The sequence below is a fragment of the Pollachius pollachius genome, assembly GCF_949987615.1.
Source record: "Pollachius pollachius genome assembly, chromosome: 19".
NCBI classification, from domain to species: domain Eukaryota; kingdom Metazoa; phylum Chordata; class Actinopteri; order Gadiformes; family Gadidae; genus Pollachius; species Pollachius pollachius.
In genome coordinates, this window is record NC_136952.1 from 18,037,213 (window position 1) to 18,053,098 (window position 15,886).

The 15,886-nt window shown below is 42.8% G+C and overlaps 1 protein-coding gene across 1 annotated transcript in view; it reads left to right on the plus strand.

Moving 5' to 3' along the window:
- Positions 1 to 11,193: 11,193 nt before the first annotated feature.
- The window catches only part of capn15 (calpain 15), a 34,324-nt gene continuing 29,631 nt past the window's right edge, over positions 11,194 to 15,886 (plus strand). Inside the window, exon 1 of the mRNA XM_079757015.1 lies at positions 11,194 to 11,523. The gene's annotated coding sequence lies outside the window, so the exon portion shown is untranslated. The remainder of the gene's footprint in view (positions 11,524 to 15,886) is intronic.

Sequence of the window (15,886 nt, forward strand, 5' to 3'; positions counted from 1 at the left end):
TCCCAGACCTACACCCTAGTCATCCAACATGCATATCTGAGAATCAGGCCTCTCTTTAATAATGACAAAAATTTATGAGAGAAATGCACTTTAACTTTTTGTTATCTCATAAGCGGCGTGGTGCCGGCTCCTTTTGACCTTTTGACCCCAGACTTCAAGAACTTGGCCACAGGCCAGCTCTGTTTACACACCTTAATGTACACCTCCATCCCACAAAAAATGGGGACTAGAAACTAACCTCTGTCTAATGTACATTTACTCTACTGTTGGAGGTCACGCCCCTTTTCCCGCCTTTTCGAGATAGCTATAGATGCCAAAATGTATACGCACATTTCCCGGGGTCCCGAGAACGACATATCCGAGATTTGGAGATCTAGCCCTTAGAGAAATTTTTTTTTCCCAAATGGACTGTTATTTGGACAAAGCCTCTCAGAAGTGTTGCCCGCAATACCTAGTGGTTCAGAATGTGGTGGAAAGACAGTTTTTGAGATAGAAAGGTCCTACCGTCCTGAAATTTGAACACCTTATTCTAGGGCCTAACTGGGACCCCCACACCGAAACTTGGCCCGGTCAGAGCCCGAGGGCAGGGAGGGGGGGGGGGTCTAAGGTTTCAGGTTAGGGTTAGAGTTAGGGATAGGATTAGGGCCGGCTTTTTCCCAGAGCCCATAATTTTCACAGAGTAATCCCAAGATGCACCCTGGTTGAAGGTCTAATGGACAAGTTTCTATCACTTGTCAACTAATTTAGATCAATTTCTAGCAACGGCTTGTTGCCAATATGTTTCAATGGAGCATTTGATGATGCTGTGTGAGCCTTTCCTGTAGGGCTGTAGACCACAAGTTGATAGTGGTATGCGTCCTTTGAGACCCCCTTTGATATAAAAGAGACCCCAGGTCTATAGCTTACTTGTTAATGTCCTCGTCACCTATTTCATCACTTCCTTTAGGGCTACGGCCTCCTAATCTATCATTGTAGCATAATTGAATGCCCTCTTTCATATATAGGATACCACCACCACTGGGACGTAGCAATAATTCTCCAAATCCATATGGGGAGGGGAGGAGGTGATTGTAGACAGTAGGGGTGTACACTAGACATAAATAGGAAGCACACTCAAGAAGAGGAATGACCTCTCACACATATTCAATTAATTTTTTCAAATAACCCTGCCTCATTCAATCAATGAGCTTGGTGTTTTGCTTCCAAGAATAGGTTATAGGCTGTGTCACTATAAAATCTGTCCATGCATGTCTCTCAGAGTGACGTAACAAACCACCAGACAGCGATTTTAAAAAAACCTAAATAATACTAATAAACTGCGGAAAATAACATATTCCAAGGTGCCTTTTGAAGGAAACCTTGGAATATTTGTCTATTTCCTAACCAGTGGACCCTAGTTAACGTGACGCTGAAAAGAAAAGGCAAAAAAAACGTAGGCATGTCACATGTTTAAAGCCGTTATTGTATTTAATTAATTAAATATAAAAATATATATTATATATATATATATATATAGAAATATACAATTATTTAGTTATAATATTATTAGTAGACCATAGCTTTTATTCAATAATTGTTATAACACGATCTGTATCATGACCATTGACCAGCCTGAATGAAATTCATATTGCCGGTATGGCACTATATCCCTATTCTCGCACACCCATCTTGAATTTAATAGACCATTCTCGTTGCTTCGAGGAAGTCTGGTGGTCTCCGCAGCCTATATAATAAATTAATAAATAAATATCCTAAAAAACGATCCAATAGGAAAGATGCTCAGCGTCTTAGAGCCGTAGTCGGGTTAATAGGCCTACAAGAGTGAACGGGCTGCTGGAGCGCCCGCTCTGAACGTCAGACATCGCCGGGGATGGCATTACATTGTAGTGAATTGAACCCCCTCTCCGTCTGCAGACGACGCCGGAGGGTACCTTTCCCGTCAGCGACCGCTTCTAAAGTGCCCTTGCCAACAGTCGGTATATGTTCTCGGAGTGAGACTGTGTTGTCAATACACACCCAGTACACACTTCAATATTAAAATATATATTATATATATATCAATGCAATTATTTAGTTAGCCTATAATATTTAGACCATGTAGCTTTTATTCAATCGTTAGAACAAGGTCTGCCTAACTGACCGTTGAAAATCCACTTCCACCAATGTGTAAGTGTGGTTCAGGTATACCAGACAATATTAAAATATTCATAATATAATAACAATGTAAAAAATAAGGTTATGGGCCGAATTCGGTTAAAATTCAGCCTCTGCTGGCCCACAACTAGATTCTCTTTTTCTCTCTCTCTCGTTTCGTTCTATGGAGCACGATAATTGTCTGAGAAATGTGCGTTCTGTGGAGCACGTTCGTTCGTTGTTCTTTTTTGCGGATTGGCGCGAAGTGGCCATTTGTTTAAGGTCCCCACAACCACATTGACAAGCTACGCTACGGGCCTGCCACGTGACTGTCAACTTGGGTAACCAATCCATTGCATGCAATTGAGAAGTTATTTAGTTATATGCCGGCTTAGTTTTAGGTATTTTGGAAACTGAACTATTGAATGTTTTAAAGGGTAATTTGCGTTGAACTGTAGTTTTTGTATATAATATATTTTTAATCAAGTAAATTGTTTAAAGTTGATCCCTTGAATATTTGTCTATGTGTTTGGGGTTTTGATACTGATACAGTTGGATAAGTAAACTTACAGGTAAAGGGTTTACAGTAAGTGAAATTACACTGATAGTATTGCATAGTGATTATTGATTACCTGCTATTTCACTCGTTGCATTAAGCTACCTAAATAGCATTGAATTAAGCTGCATACATAAAGTGATTATTTAATTAAGCTATATAGTCACTTTATTCAAACGTAACCTCAAGTTAAAGACTAAAAGGTATTATTAGTTATTCATTCATATTATTCATGTGAACAGGTTTAAGTGCTAACAAGTTAGTAGGTATGAATTAATTACATTAGGGCATTATTAAACACTAGAGAGAGATCTCTCGCAAAATTCGAATTCGGATAGCGCACTCCACTAATAGCCAGATACGCTAAGGGGGTGCTACATAAAATGGGGGCTCTTCCGGGATAGTTCAACTGGAAGACCACAGGCTTCATGTTGATAGCCTTGCCAGAGTGGTTCATGGTGTCCTTGTCAGAGTGACACTGACAGGGGAATGTCTGTGTGTTGTTGAAGAGGTTGGCACTAGGGCTGGTCATTAGATTAAATTGTCTTAGTCGATCGTCGGGAGAATTAACGATCAATTTTCGATTAATCATTAATATTTTTATAGATTAAAATTAACTATTTATATGCTATATTCAAAATGCAAAGAAAATACAAGAACACAATGTGTTTTCCTCATTGAGATCTTTATTATTAGATGAACAACTCATGTGGCAGTTAAACCGGATCCGTTCAATGGTTACACTTGATATGCCCTACTGCGCTCTAAAGCAACGGAGCCTGCAGGTAGAAGCCGGTGCTCATAAACGCAACTGAAAATTTATCATATATACGCCTCAATCGGAATACAATTCTCTGATCGGAATAGAATTCCATGCGAGATAGAAGAGGTGGTGTAGTCCGGTTTGGGGTGGGTGCGGCTACTTTTTAACTTAGAGAGGTGGCCTCAGCACTTGCAGTAGTTCGCAATTGGTCCGTCTGTACTTTTATGCACATGCACCTGAACGCTGTCAAGGAAATTTGATTTTTTTGCCTGTCTTTCTTATGACTCCGCAAGTAGTCCGGTAACTTATCAAATCCAGCATGTCCGGTTGCTAAGCAACAGCACGTCTTTGGCGGACTATTTCTCTGCTGAACAACACTACAAGTGTACCAATAGCACACCTCGTGAAGATATTTTTTAGCATTAATTTTATCGATTAAAAATGTACGTCATCGACAGAATTCTTAATGATCAATTAGTCGATCGTCGATTAATCATGCCCATCCCTAGTTGGCACCACCCTTGCCCTTGATAAAGAAGAGGTAGCTCATAGCCTCCTGCTGCTCCTCTATCATTGCTTTCCCCTCAGATTCTGAGATGAGCTGCCCGTGGCCTTCCCCTCAGATTCTGAGATGGTCGCAATTACACCTTTTGCCCTTTGGTTCTCCAAAATCCTTAATGTCTATCCCCTTCCACATCCGGTCAATGACTGATTTGGGAATGGCTTCATCATCTTCGATGGCTGAGGTTTGTGTCCCACTTCTGCTTGGCAGAAAGGGCTTCATTTTGCCTCTGTTGGTGGGTGTTTGCCAGAGCAAGCCGAGAGATGTTGCACACGTTTTTCCAGTTGCAACCTCCTCCACTTGAAATAGAATCAATAGTCATCTACAAATCCAGCACTGAACCTATCGTCTCTGGAACGTGCATGGCCATCAAGAGTTATGGGGAACTCTTCCAGGAAACCTTTCCAGCGGTCTTCAGCTGGCCGTTTCACAGACACAGAACTTTGGCCTTGCGAGGTCGTCTCTGCAACCTCAGTGGCTGGTTCATACAGGTCTGCTCCAGGGCCCGCTCTCTTGCCGATGTTCTTCCAGTGCTTCCAGAGATGGTCCAAATCGTAGCTGGGACTGGTGAGAGGACATCCCGATTTCCCCAGGTAGAAACAGCCCTTGTCGTCTGTGGCTTGATTTAGTCTCTTCAGTTAGTGGTCTGATGTGGGTGAAGTAGGCCTCAAACCACCTCTCCTCTTCTTTTTTTGATTTTACAGGCCTCACGTCCATCTTTGAACGCTATTGGTACACCGCAGCTAACGCCTATCCTGTCACCAAGTCTGTCACCAAGTGCTCGCCTCTTTGGAGCTTATGACAAGCGTCCTGCATCCATTATTTTGTTGTCTGCAGCAGTGCCTCTTGCTCAGACAAGGATTTCTTTCCTTTCCCTGAAAAGCTCACCTCCGCTTCTGGGGCTTTCTCCGTTGGCCCATTGACAACAAAGAAGCCCTTGCTTCTCAGGCGATCAGCCAGTGCTTGGCATGATCCTTCATCCTCTACCAATGATGAAAGTTCCTGTTAGTCCCACTGTCATTTTTTTTTGAGAGTCTTTGGCTCTCTGCAACTCAGCATTCCTTTCTTCTGGCATGCTGTCCTTCATGAAAGAGTTTTTTAGGTGGTTGGACAGCATGTCAAAGGGCTTTATGCAGCGAAGGAAGTACACAATTTGCCTGTCAGGGCCCTCCATCTTATTTCAGTTCTCCAATAGTTTCAGAATCACCGAATTCTGGGAACCAACGCGACAACGCCACCTAGGTATCTGAACGCATACAATTACAAGAATAATATTTAATGACTAGTGACAACACCATCTGCATCTCCAGTCCACTCCTCCGCTATTCCCGCCACTGGGTCCTGTCGGCGCCATCATCCCCAGCCTTGCACTCTGATTGGCTCTACAAGTGGATCAGGGATGCATGCACCAAAGGAAAGATTGAGCTCTAACACAAAATAAAATAGTGTACTTAGACCAAGAACAACTGAAAATAGAGCACTTAGACCAAGAACAACTGAAAAAAGACAAGTAAAACCAGTATTGAGACTTATGATGAACCTGGAAAGGCGAGTGAGATACAACTTACCCTAGTTGATATAGGTATTATCATCAAAAAAAATACTAGATGATGATAAAACATGATAGAAACTTCGAGTTCAGGTTTAAAAAGTGTACTTCTCTACATAGTTGTAAGGTTATGAGTGTTTTATGTCTTATGGGGACATTTAGACATTAAGTAAGCAGAGGATGTAGCCCTATGGGATTTTGGGCATTTCCGAAATCCTGTGTTGAAAACATGTTTTCTTGAAGGCTATTTTTTTTTGGAATAATATGTACATGTGTTAAAAAAAATCTTAGTTACAATTCATGCATTTATAGTTATGATTGGAGTAATGACCAATCAGAAGTTGTGGTGAGAGGTCAGGAAGACGCACGTTTAGGGAACGTGGGTTAAACAAGAGGGAACGACACGCGGAGGAGAAGTTAAGACATGAGTGATAAGGCTGGGCACTGCCGTTTAAAAAGCTTGTAAAACACCAAAGGCCCTATCTTACATCCGGCGCAATTGACTTAATCACTGGCGCGTGTGTCGTTGCTAGTTTGCAACTGGCGCAGAGCGTTCTTTTCCCTCCTGCGCCACGCGTCGGTAAATTAGGGAATGATCTTGCGCCCCAAGGGGCGGTTCGGCGAAAGGAGGAGGCGTGTTCTGGCGCAAACGTTCCCTGGTGCTATTTTGCAGTTTCAGAAACCGCTTGCGCCACAAATCAGGAAATACCTGCCAGGTATTACCTGGTTTAAAGTCAGTGGCGCGTTGTTCAGATGCTATTTTAAGGGCGCATGCATAATGTTGCTTGTGCACCTCGCGCATACACTTTGCTTCTCTCATCTACCTAGCCACACATTCTTGGTAAATTATTTGGGATAGAACAGCTGATACCGCGGTAATAAGTTGTACTTTTAAATCAATGCATCCGCAAACACTGTACAGCAAACACATATTTTCTTGACACAGACATCGTGTACATGCCCACAACTTTTAGGATTGATGAGTATTTGATCGTGAGAAAACATTGTTTGACCACCAGTGAGTGTTAAAAAGAATGAATGAATGCGGGCGTGCGTGTGTGCTTCGATCTGCTTAAACACACGCAAACTAAACACGTAACGCATAATACAGTCCATGGCAATGTATATTAACGGGGGGACACATGCATATTAGGAACACAAGTCGATAACGATAATACATACAATACTGATAAGAAACTATGTTTATAATGTACTGCGTATATCATTAAATAGAACCACAGTTACCGCATATCATATGTGTGTTAAGTTTTCTTTGCCGAAATTTATTTGAGGACTCTGAAGTTGTGGAAGAAAACCTTATTCCATGTGTGAATTAGGCCATATTATTTGGCCATAAACTGAGCCATTTGAAGTTTGAAATTCATGTGCATCTGTCTCATCGGAGACTGCAGACGCGCTGTCAAAATATCAACTCGTCAGATTCAAATGCGCTCTTGTCTCTTAAAGGGGATGGGGGCTGGCACTCTCATTGGTTTATTGCACGTTACGCCCAAACCACACCTATGGGTAATTAGGCCACTTCAGACCAACCCTTTTTAGATTTGCGTCGGGCGCAAGAGTCATTTTTGTGCCGGTAAACTAGCGACATCGCCATAGAACCGCCCACAAAGCTACTTGCGCTTGGCGCTTCTCACTTGCGTTTCAGACAGTTAAAATAGGGCCCCAAGTGTGTTGCGGTCAATACTTTTAGAAACACTGACTCTGGGAATTCGGGGAGCACGCTCCATTTATAGCCAGATACGCTAGGGGGGGCGCTTCACTAGCATGTCAGCCAGTACACATTCAATGCTAGCATGTCAGCCAGTACACTAGTATACTAGCATGTTAGCATGTAAGCCAACATGCATTAAATACTACAAATGCCATGGGGTCAGGCTCAGCTGTTACCTTCTGCTCCTACAAGTTATGTCTAAAATGTAAAGATTTGTACTTTCTTTTTTCAGATATCCCACTCTTAATGTTTCTTGTAGAAATTAAATTTAGCGGCAACCTGGTTTGGTTCATTCAATTTGTATCAATAGATGCATACATAGCGTAATTTAAAGCTTGGCAGCATAGATTTGAATGGGATCTTGGCGTATTCTGGTCTCTGTGTGGCGCGGTTTCGTTGCCTGAATGCGCCACGGATCAAATCCTATCAAACTTTTATGTTTGACGCTTGCTATGCTATATAAGCCCATTCACCTGAAATGCTATGTTGTGAGCCTGTACCCACTCCCTAATCTCTCCCCCTCCCTCCCTCCCCCAGCCCCTCCCTCCGTCCCCCTCTCCGTGTCAGTGTGCTGGAGCACCGAGGGCGTGGGGGTCTTCTCCCTGCTGCTGCGGGGGGGTCAGCCGCGGGCGCGCCTGCTCTGGACAGCCGGGGCCGCCACCCTCTCGCCCCTGACCTCCAGCGAGACGGAAGAGATGGGGGACGACGGGCGGCGCGAGCTGCGCAGCGTGTGTGCCCTGCAGCGGGCCAGCCCCGGAGGGGAGGCGCCCGGGACACGGCCTGGTGGAGGACGCGCTCTGAGCAGAGGTTAGGGCTTCAATGGGGCGCAGGGGTCCGCTGGGATGCTCAACCTCAGACGGGGGGGAGGGAGGGAGGGAGGGAGGGAGGGGGGATTTCTTGCTTAACAGCTGAAGATGTTTGACGTTAATCCTTTTTATCAACCATTTTCAACGGTAAAAGTCTGTGTATATAGAATATGAACATGCGAATGCTTAAGGAGAAAGGGAAAGAAGCAAGGGAAGGATGGAAAAAAGAAAAGCCAAGAAAGGAGAAGGAAGGTCAAAGAAACAAGCAAGACAAACGTCTGATCCCCCCCCCCCAAATGATCCGTAGCTATGAGCAAACAAACACTAATCTACATTACACATTGATATGAGGGGCAGCTGTTGGTTTGAAAGGTAAGAAGGGAACCGATGCACAACAATTGGAGTTTGGGTTAGTACAGGCCTTATACCTCAAAATGGGGTCACTTGCCAATAGGCGATTGAGAATAGCTGATACGCTATTTGATTTTGCGTTGAACAAACAAACCTTTGAATCAAATTCTTAAATCATCTACAAATACAGATCTTTTCGATTTCGATGATCATTTAGCTGTACACTTTTGAACAGCATCTTGCAACAAAACAGTTTGAGGTTGGCTTTTCCTTCAAAACTAAACGTGAGAAGTTGAGAAGGACTTTGTCTCGTTGTTTTGCACGAATGGGGTCTCCAATAAAGTTTGCTGTGATCTCTTGTCTGGCAGGCGGTAAGACTGCGGTGAGCCCCGGCGACACAGAGGACATTGAGTACATGGACCAGAAGGTGGACGGAGAGAACAACAACAATGTGGAGAGCTGGGCGGGGACCAAGACGCTGTCCGAAGAGGAGAGCCATGGGGAGGACGAGGAGAGCGACGAGGAAGAGGTTGGGCCCGGGGGCCTGCACATAAACAGGGTGGACGTGACACCCCCCCGCCAAGCCAGGAGGGGTCTGCGGGTGTGTGTGGAGATCTCACACCCGGCCCTCGCTCTGCCCGTCTACAGAACATGGACAGGTATGCCCTTTTGTTATTAGTGCACTGCTTCATAATAATTATGATTAATATTACTAAAGCTCTATGCTTCTCTGGATCAAATCATTCGGGGGGAGAAGTGATGCAAGAGGCATGGGTTTCCTAAAGCAGTTAAGGCCACTAGAGCAGCCTGACCTCGCATTGGTATCCTCGTTCTCTACTTCAATGGCCGGTTATTTCTCTTAGTAGGGATGAGTCTCAGGTTAGGAAGTAATGGTAGCGAGGGTAGGGAGGTCAAACTGTAGAAATAGGAAGGTCAATCCTGGTTCTATTCTATGTGTTCTATCTTCTGTTTTCAGAGTCAATACAGGAGGAGTCATCTTCCATTTGACCAATCGGATGCCTGAAACAGGGATGTTTTTTTTTTATAACCTACTGTATGTAATGAAGATATCACACTGTAGCTGGTCCATATTTCCATCTTTTCCCATAGCTTATTTATTTATTTGTATTATTAATCCACTGTCTTTGATATCAATAGTTTTTAGTCTGTATTCTTGTCATATTTTTTAAAATAGTAGTAATAATAGTAATCCTAGTGTTTAGTTATACGTGTGTGTGTGTGTGTGTGTGTGTGTGTGTATGTGTGTGTGTGTGTGAGGACAGAGAGAGATTTTATAATGTTCAGACTCATAATCTAAAAATACATATCCTTGTTTAATGTGGAGTCCGTTCGGTTTGGGTTAGTGTAAAATCACTTTTTTTTTTTAAAGAGTTTCTGATTAATAAAAGCGACTGACGGTACGCAGGGTCTGGAAAGTCTGTGAATTAATGCCACATGATGTATGAATAAAGCAGTGTGGATAGGGAGTGGCACTCTATGATGGTTTGGTTTTGAATACATTTAAAGAGCGATGTGCAGGAAATGTAAGTTTGGCACAAAACAACCGCTGGACAGAACACAACCAAACAGAACAATAATCCATGCGGAACGGTTCTGAGTTCAAACCCAAGGGCTAACCCTGGCATCAGGGAGGACATTAGCTGTCTCCCCACCCTCTCCTCAAACCTTCCAGATGCCATGTGGGGGGTGAATACAACCCCCTTCACCAGGGGCGCAATAACAACCCCCCTTGTGGATCAATATTAATTTACTTCAGTACATGAATCATGATTAGATTAGATTAGATTGACTTTATTTTTCATTACACAATAAAAGTTTACAATGCAACGAAATGTAGGTGGGTCTAGCTAGAGTGCAAAAATCAGTTTGAGCAACATGTATTTATAAATATATGTACAGTATAATATCTTTGCAGCAAATAGTTAATAACAACGCTTCTAATTACAGTGAAATGCAAGTAGGGCAAAACGAAAGTGCGAGTGAGTTGTAGGGAATGATCATAAAGTATTCATCAGGACAGCCTTTTTCCTTGAGCTTTCCTTGAGCTGCTGCACCTATATCTGAGCGGAGAATCATACCAGTAGCTCCAGGGGCCTCAAGGATAAGGCCCTGTTGATCTGAACTACAGTTTCAAACCGTCCATTACCACATCTTAAATGAGATTTCATTACGTGTTTGTGTGTGTGTGTATGTGTGTGTGTGTGTGCGCGTGTGTGTATGTGTGTGTTTGTTTGTGTGAGATAGTGATTAATTGTTAAAGGTTATACTAACAACAACCACTAGATAGCGTGGATAGGCTATAATCAATAGACTAGGACTCGTCTAGAATTAATTTAAATTAATTTATATTTATTTTACGGTAAACAATTTTACTGCTTTCAAATTGAGACCAGACCAAAAAACTTACGGTCTGCATATTGCTCATTATTTTATGATTCTGGCCACACATAATTTAACAATCGGATTTTTCTTTTGACATTATCGGATCCTGCTCAGGTTTAAATATCTACTCCGAAAACAAATTATATAAAAAATAAAACGATGACTTAATCTATTAATTCATCATGTTTCATAACGTGATTATTTTGACGTGAGAGGTGCCGGATATCCGGGTTTGATTTGTAGTCCCCGGAGATGGGAAACTGAGTTCTTATCCGTTAGTATTCTCAGACAGACTTGCGCTAAACGTTCGTCGCGCAGTCAACCGGTGCTACCGGTTCTACCGGTTCTACGCCAGAGGAGTACGCCAAATCCTTATCGTTCCTGGAGATTCCCCTTCCTGAGGTGTTCTTTGAGGTATATCTGCGAGTTCTCGCCGGTACTCGATGGTTTGGTTCGTTTATGGAGCGATCTCTGTCCATAACTCAGATGTGTGGAGCATGGACGGGCCGGCTGTGTTAAGGACCAGAGGTAACCCGCGGAGATAACATCCGTCCCGGGTCCGATCCAGGAACAACTTGGTGGGTTCTCCATGGCCAGCAAAAGTTAACCGCGTTTACGACTCTAAAAAGGGTCTATCGTTTGCTTTTCAAGCCGAAGAGCATTTGGAGGTAAGAGCACTTGTAGCTGAATTGAAGGAAGTTATTTTGGAAACGAAAGCTTTTAATCGGGGTGTTGAAATAGACGCGTCTTTGTGTTTACGGAGTCCGAATCCCGCGGTCTGCTGGGGACGAGAGAGAGAGAGAGAGAGAGAGAGAGAGAGAGAGAGAGAGAGAGAGAGAGAGAGAGAGAGAGAGAGAGAGAGAGAGAGAGAGAGAGAGAGAGAGAGAGAGAGAGAGAGAGAGAGAGAGAGAGAGAGAGAGAGAGAGAGAGAGAGAGAGAGATGCTCATTGGGTTTTCATTGCTGGGGTCTGGGGCAGATCTGCCCTGATACTTAGTAGGGGGAAAGGATTAGGAGGGATTGTGAGAAAGTTGTTGTGGCAGTTGTTCTGACAGTTCAGTGTTCAGTCTGCTCCAACACTATCCCTGCTGCTCGTTGTGGAAATGGGATATGAAACCAAGCCCTCTCTGTCGGTCGAGAACACTTCAACCCGGAACTGGAATGAAGCGGCTTTCTCTCTCTTTCTATCTCTAACAGTTGCTAAGTCTTTTGCCCGCTGCCTTGCTCAGAGGCAGCTGGAAGAAGAACAGGTGTGTATGTGTGTGTGTGTGTAAAATCGATTTGTAACGACGTCTTCAGTTGCACTCTGAGGTATTTAGTGACAAACTCAAGTTCAAATCCTTCTTTCTTTTTATTGTTAATATTTAACGAGTTGGTAATCTACTGCATCTGATTGGCTTGGCTCAGTTTACACCAGTCATTAAAGTGTGCCGTGAGTGTAGCTCAGCTGGCCTGTTTTAGTGCTGACATAGTGGGGATAAGCAGTGAGTTTAGTTCTGCTATACTGTGGATAAGCAGTGAGTTTAGTTCTGCTATAGTGGTGATAAGCAGTGAGTCTAGTGATGCTATAGTGGGGATAAGCAGTGAGTTTAGTTCTGATATAGTGGTGATAAGCAGTGAGTTTAGTTCTGCTATAGTGGTCATAAGCAGTGAGTTTAGTTCTGCTATAGTGGTGATAAGCAGTGAGTTTAGTGCTGCTATAGTGGTGATAAGCAGTGAGTTTAGTTCTGCTATAGTGGTGATAAGCAGTGAGTTTAGTTCTGCTATAGTGGTGATAAGCAGTGAGTTTAGTTCTGATATAGTGGTGATAAGCAGTGAGTTTAGTTCTGATATAGTGGTGATAAGCAGTGAGTTTAGTGCTGCTATAGTGGTGATAAGCAGTGAGTTTAGTTCCGATATAGTGGTGATAAGCAGTGAGTTTAGTTCTGATATAGTGGGGATAAGCAGTGAGTTTAGTTCTGATATAGTGGTGATAAGCAGTGAGTTTAGTGCTGCTATAGTGGTGATAAGCAGTGTCTTTAGTGCTGCTATAGTGGTGATAAGCAGTGAGTTTAGTTCTGCTATAGTGGGGATAAGCAGTGAGTTTAGTTCTGCTATAGTGGTGATAAGCAGTGAGTTTAGTTCTGATATAGTGGTGATAAGCAGTGAGTTTAGTTCTGATATAGTGGTGATAAGCACTGAGTTTAGTGCTGCTATAGTGGAGATAAGCAGTGAGTTTAGTGCTGCTATAGTGGGGATAAGCAGTGAGTTTAGTTCTGATATAGTGGTGATAAGCAGTGAGTTTAGTTCTGCTATAGTGGGGATAAGCAGTGAGTTTAGTTCTGCTATAGTGGTGATAAGCAGTGAGTTTAGTTCTGATATAGTGGTGATAAGCAGTGAGTTTAGTTCTGATATAGTGGTTATAAGCAGTGAGTTTAGTTCTGCTATGGTGGTGATAAGCAGTGAGTTTAGTTCTGATATAGTGGTGATAAGCAGTGAGTTTAGTTCTGATATAGTGGTGATAAGCAGTGAGTTTAGTGCTGCTATAGTGGTGATAAGCAGTGAGTTTAGTTCCGATATAGTGGTGATAAGCAGTGAGTTTAGTTCTGATATAGTGGGGATAAGCAGTGAGTTTAGTTCTGATATAGTGGTGATAAGCAGTGAGTTTAGTGCTGCTATAGTGGTGATAAGCAGTGTCTTTAGTGCTGCTATAGTGGTGATAAGCAGTGAGTTTAGTTCTGCTATAGTGGGGATAAGCAGTGAGTTTAGTTCTGCTATAGTGGTGATAAGCAGTGAGTTTAGTTCTGATATAGTGGTGATAAGCAGTGAGTTTAGTTCTGATATAGTGGTGATAAGCACTGAGTTTAGTGCTGCTATAGTGGAGATAAGCAGTGAGTTTAGTGCTGCTATAGTGGGGATAAGCAGTGAGTTTAGTTCTGATATAGTGGTGATAAGCAGTGAGTTTAGTTCTGCTATAGTGGGGATAAGCAGTGAGTTTAGTTCTGCTATAGTGGTGATAAGCAGTGAGTTTAGTTCTGATATAGTGGTGATAAGCAGTGAGTTTAGTTCTGATATAGTGGTTATAAGCAGTGAGTTTAGTTCTGCTATGGTGGAGTGAGTTAAGCTCACATGACCTTTTCCAGTTAATCTGGGGCAAACATTGGAGTTTAAAGAGCATCTTGCAGCGCAGTAGTTTTAGTTAGTTACTGTGTGGGGAAACATGGAATTACAGATGGGCCTCGATTTGGTAATGAATGTGAGGTGTTTAAGAACAAGAAACAAGGAATGAGGATATGGAGAGTGAGCAGACGTCGAGATGGAGAACCCGCCCATTAACAACTTATGACTTAGCCATGCTGTAGTGATATTGATCTGGTGTGAAGCTAGCCCCACTACTCTAAAGAACACCAACAGGTCCTGCAAGGAATCCCCATCATGTTGCAATACCTCTGTCTCGCTCGATCTCTGTCTGTCTGTCTGTCTGTCTGTCTGTCTGTCTGTCTGTCTGTCTGTCTGTCTGTCTGTCTCTGTTGGTCTCTCTCTGTCTCTATCTGGATGTCTCTTTCTCTCTCTCTGTGTCTGTGTGTCTGTCTGTCTTTTTCTATCTCTCTCTCTCTCTCTCTCTCTCTGTCGGTCTCTCTTTGTCTATCTCTCTCCTTTTGTTTCTCTCAATCTTTGTTTCTGTCTTTATTTCTTTCTTTCTCTCTGTCTCTCTTTCTCTGTCTCTCTGGATCACTTGAGCACCAGCAGTTACTCATTAAAGAGGCACCGTTGGGTCGTTTTGAGAGCCGCTGCAGCATCATTACAGTTTTTCTCTATAGTATACACACAAAAAATGGAACTATGCACACAATTCTGAAAACTTGAAGAGATTTTTTTAGAGATAAAGAAATTCGAAATCACATTCTTTGCAAAACTCTAAGCACAAATCTCATAATTTTGGTGCTCAAAACGCAACAACTAATTACCATAAGTCTAACTCACTTGTTCAAAGTCAACTGGCAAAACACTTTAATCATGGGTCAGAGCATAAAAGAGGCCTCAGGCGAGCTCTGCTGTGTTGTAGATATTAGGGGTGTAACGGTACACAAAAGTCACGGTTCAGTACGTACCTCTGTTTTTAAGTCATGGTACGGTACGGTACGGTTCATAGTTAAGGGGAAAATTTCAAAAAACTGCTTGTTTGTCACAACGGAGAATGGCCGAATGGCATTTTCTTACTGGATTGTTTTTCATTTTACTTATCAGTGCAACTACTGTACCGTGAGTTTTGCCAAAATAGGTAACATTGGTGCATTCTCCGAACAAATTTGCAGTATCAACTATAGGTGTACAATATGAAGCTGGGATTGTGAGTTTAGCCCATTGGAGCTCATTGGATAGACAAATATTTGTATCCTATTCTGGTACGATTGTGTCAATGCAATATTTATGATACAGTGGGGCAAAAAAGTATTTAGTCAGCCACCAATTGTGCAAGTTCTCCCACTTAAAAAGATGAGAGAGGCCTGTAATTTTCATCATAGGTATACCTCAGCTATGAGCTCAGCTATAAAATCACATTGTCTGATTTTTAAAGCATTTATTTGCAAATTATGGTGGAAAATAAGTATTTGGTCAATAACAAAAGGTCATCTCAATACTTTGTTACATGCCCTTTGTTGGCAATGACAGAGGTCAAACGTTTTCTGTAAGTCTTTACAAGGTTTTCACACACTGCTGCTGGTATTTTGGCCCATTCCTCCATGCAGATCTCCTCTAGAGCAGTGATGTTTTTGGGCCTTCGCTGGGCAACACAGAGTTTCAACTTCCTCCAAAGATTTTCTATGGGGTTGAGATCTGGAGACTGGCTAGGCCACTCCAGGACCTTGAAATGCTTCTTACGAAGCCACTCCTTCGTTGCCCGGGCGGTGTGTTTGGGGTCATTGTCATGCTGAATGACCCAGCCACGTTTCATCTTCAGTGCCCTTGCTGATGGAAGGAGGTTTTCACTCAAAATCTCACGATACATGGCCCCATTCATTCTTTCCGTCACACGGATCAGACGTCCTGGT